We start from the raw sequence: 4,460 nt of genomic DNA on the forward strand, positions 1-4,460 counted from the left end.
TGCTTCCAGGACTGAGTCTGAGAGTGAAGCTTTGTTTTGTCTTGTTATCAGCCGACTCACCTCCCCCATGGTCTATGTTTAGGAGAGGTTTTAGCTCGGCTTGCTTGCTTGCTTGCCTGCTTGCTCGCTTCTGCCTCTTTTTCTTTCCTTCGCTTTGCCCTTGCTTTCTGCTTATTAGTTAGTTCAGCTAGGCAGTCCAACTTTTTCCCTGGACTGTTTTCTCTTCCACCCCGTCCCCTCCCTCTCCTGGATACCATCTGAACGGACGGGGACCTGGGAACCCCAAGAAACACCGGGAGGCTACACTTTGTCACCTGCAGCAGTCATCCCCAGCGCCAGAGACTGATAACTGAGCGACCACTCGCCAGAGAGACTGAGTTTGTCATCCCTTCAGAACGGTGAAAGAGTTTTTTTGTCAGCTGGTGTTGTCTTTTTTCCCTGTGCTGGGGAGTGTCTTGCTTGTTAAATAAACAGGTTTTTTCTCCCACTCTTCTCCGAGGAAATTCTTCCCGAACCCGGTGGGGTAGGGGGGGGAGGAGTCGTGGGGTTTGCTGTCTGGGGGCTCCTTCTGGAGGTTTTCCCCCAAATTTGCCCAAAACCAGGACAGGGGGTCACTGGGGATCATCCAACACCGATCCTCCCATGGGGGATGGAGCTGGAGCAGAGCACGAAGCTCTTCCCACACTCAGGGCACTCAAAAGGCTTCCCTTAGTGGTGCCTACGTTGGTGTCGGGTCAAGGTTGAGCTCTGTGAGAAGCTCTTCCCACACTCAGGACACTCGTAGGGCCTCTCCCCAGTGTGGATGCGCCGGTGGACAGCGAGGATGTCGTTGCGTTTGAATCCCTTCCCGCAGTCGGGGCAGCGGAAGGGCCTCTCCTCTGTGTGAATCCGCTCATGTAACAGGAGATTGGAGCTGGTCTGAAACCTCTTCCCACACTTGGGACACTCGTAGAGCCTCTCCCCAGTGTGGATGCACTGGTGGCTTCTCAGGGTGGCGCTCTGCCCAAAGCTCTTCCCACATTCCAAGCAGGTGTAGGACCATTCCCCTGTGTGGATCACCTGGTGCCGGATCAGGTAGGAGCTGTACCTGAAACCCTTCCCACATTTCAAGCACTTGTGGGGCTTCTCCCCTCCATGAGGCTTCTCCACCAGCTCTGAGCTCTGCCTGGATCTCCGGCCGCCTTCCCGGCTCAGGGAGGGTCTTTCCTCCTCGCAGCTCCCTGGGCTGGGTTTGCAGCCCCTCCTCGAGAGGGATCTCCGGGGCTTTTCCTCGTCCTCCATCTGCCAATGCCTTGGGAATGAAAAATCCTGGTTTGGGGAAAGAACAAGAGAAGAGAGCACCTTGGACTGGGAGTTCCTCCTTGCCCAAGTGCAACTCACAAAGTCACTGTGCATCTTGTGTCTGTAAGAACCTCCAAAACATCAAGATTCAGCACAAAATCCTCCAAACATCAAGACAAAGATCAAAAACTCTCCAAACATCAAGACTCAGCCAAAACTCCCTGCAAAATATAAGGATGCAGGCCCAGCAAAAAAAACAAAGAATCAACGTTTAGGCCAAAAAAGCTCAGAAACACCAAGATTTACCCCTCTGAAAATGGTGGATCCCCCTCTCCAGTCACCTGCTCAATGTGGAGGGGGGGACAACGCCCTGGGACTGGAGGGACGCTGTAGATACAGGGAGGTTTGGAATCTTGTGCTGCTTCCCATTTCTGCTCCTCCTGTGTCTCTGCTCTTCCTCACATTTCTCTTCCTCCTACTATTCCTCCTACTCCTGCACAATCCCACCTTCTCCTCCCAAGGTCATCCTTTGACCATTTTCTTCTTCAACTCTGCTTCTCCTTCCCTTCTCCTGCTGCCCCCAGGCCCAGCACCCACTGCCGGCTCCCTCTTCCCCCCAAACCCACAGCATCCCAGCGCAGGGGCAGCGATGGAGCTGGGGCAGCTCGGGCTGGGGCAGCGCTGGGCTCTCGGCCGCTCCCGCCCGCACTCGCTCCCCACTGCAGCCGCTGCCGCCACCACAGCGCGGGGGGGCCCGGCCTTGGCGTTCCCCCCCTCCCACCTCCCCAAATTCCCATCCAGGGGGGCGCTGGGGCCAGGAGACAGACGAGTGACAGATCAGGGGGGCTGGGAAAAGTCGGGAGCCAGAGAGCACTGAAAATCTCAGCAGTGACTACAGTGGGATCTTCGGGGACTAAACATGGCAGGGCACCCATGCAGGGTAGAAAGGGAAAGCCAGGAAGGGCTCCTGGCCAAAGGGACGATGATCCCAAAATATCTCTGAAGGGTCCCTTGGGAGCATGTGGAGGGAGTTTGCACATTCTCCCAGAGGCAATCACGGACATGGACACCCATGGAGGCAATAAGAGAAAACCAGAAGGGATTGAGACAACGGGGATGGATGCTATTGGTGTGATGAGAAGGGCTTGGATGAAGGGGAGTGTGCAGGAATATGGTTCAGGCAAGAAGCAGAAGGAGGAATCTATGTGGGAAGAAAAAGGGTGATGGAAAAGAGAAGAAAAAGAACAATAGTGAGGACTGGGATGTTTTTCAGCAGGCTCTTATCCTCACAAGTTGCCAGCTACTGCAGATCCTTTGTATCCCCGGTTGCCAGGACAGGCACACAAGGAGGTCAGGATTGCAGGGGGTTTCTCTGTGCTGGGCAGCGGCAGGAGCGGGCGCAGAGGGGCGGCACCGGGAGCACGGGCTGGGGGCCTGTGGGGAGCTGCGGGGCCGGGCCGGGGCTGTGGGGCAGCCGGGGCTCAGCGCCGGGCGCTGCCTGAGCCCAGCACCCCCCGGCAATTGCAGGCCCGGCAGTGGCCCCCGGCCCCCAGGAGGCTGCGGGACGCCCCGGCCGCTGCCCGGCCCCGTGGAGCTGCCGGCCCTGCCCGCCGGGGGGGCCGCGTTTGGACACTGCGGCAGGACAGGCACCGGCTCTGGGATACGGGCTGGCCACGGCAGCCACAGCACAAGGAGCAGCAGGACAAAGGAACAGCTGGGAAATGGGCATTGGACGTGCAAGCATCGAGATTAGCTTTTAAGCATTTTCCTTGGGTCAGTGCAGAAAGGAATGATTTAGCAGGAAGCTCAGCAGCTGTCAGAGGATGAGCACCCCCAGGCACTGAGGGGGCTGCAGGAGGGGCAGAAGAAGCCCCTGGAGCACTTGGTCACAAAGGCACAGCAGGGGAATGCAAGAAGGGATGAGGAAAAGGCCAAGGGGAAGGCAAAGGCCATGGCAGAGTTTCTACAGCCCCTGAGGGATGAACCCCAGGGCCCAAGGGGGCCCCAGCACCCAGGGGACGGGGTCGGCCACAAGGACCTGGCAGAGGCCTTGCCCTCCTCGGCAGGGGAGAGCCAACCCAAACAGTCCCTGGGAAGGAATCAGGGTTCCATGTGCAGGGCAGAAGGACACTGGAAGCAGATACAGCAGCACCCTCAGGAGGAGTAAGTCCAGCCCTTGATGGACATTCATTGTCAGGGGTGTCACAGCTCCCATTACACCAGGGACACACCGCATTGGGGCCCTTGAGAACATTCAGGGTGGATCTGGATCGAGAGGAGGCCTTTCCTGATGGACACAGAGACCTCTCCATCCACTCCCAATCTTAGATTTAAGGCGACAAAACGCCAAAAATTATTCAGGGGATAAATGGGAAAGGTGAGCTGCTGTGTTTTATTCAACCGCTGTTAGCAGATGTGGGGGATGGGTTTGTAATTTAGGATTTTTTATTTCCTCCTAATTGTGATTGTAATTTACTGGGAAGGGATTTGATGGCTAAATTGGGAATGCAAATTGATATTGGAAAAGGTGATACAGAGGCTTGTTGTGCCTTTGTGTCCAATGTCTTGCAAGGCCTATGCTGAAGTGAAACCAGAAGTGTGGGCAGCTCCAGGAAAATAGGGAAATTAGATATGGAGCCTCTCCTAAGTACTTTGAAGCAACAAGGACAACTGGAGTCTGAAAGCAATACCCTATTCCAAGGGAGGGAAGCAAGGGCTTAGAGCCTCTTATTGAGTCCCTGCTAAAGGCAGGGCTTTTGGAGCCAGGGATTTCTTCCTAAGACATTCCTGTCTTGCCAGTCAAGAAACTGGAGGGATGGACACCAGGAGGAAAGCAGAATTTTCAAGTGTTAAAAAGAAGATTAACTGAGCCTCCTGCCCTGGCCCTACCACAAAGGGAAAAATAATTTGAATTGTATGAGAATGCTAAACAGGGCCATGCCCAAGGAATTCTCATGCTAAAATATTTAACCCAGTGGCCAGAGTGGCCTCATTGTCTGCAGAATTGTGCAGCCACAGCTTTAATGGGACCTGAGACCCAAAAACTGCTGGAAGGAGGATCTCCTGTTGGTCAACTCTTGCACCAAATTAAAGCTTTGATAACCAAAAGAGTGCCTGCACTCCCACAGCTGCTGGGGAAGACAGTGGCAGAATTCCACTCTGCCTCTCAGTTACACTCA

This window comes from Sturnus vulgaris, unplaced genomic scaffold (assembly GCF_052056855.1).
Source record: "Sturnus vulgaris isolate bStuVul1 unplaced genomic scaffold, bStuVul1.hap1 Scaffold_195, whole genome shotgun sequence".
NCBI lineage: Eukaryota > Metazoa > Chordata > Aves > Passeriformes > Sturnidae > Sturnus > Sturnus vulgaris.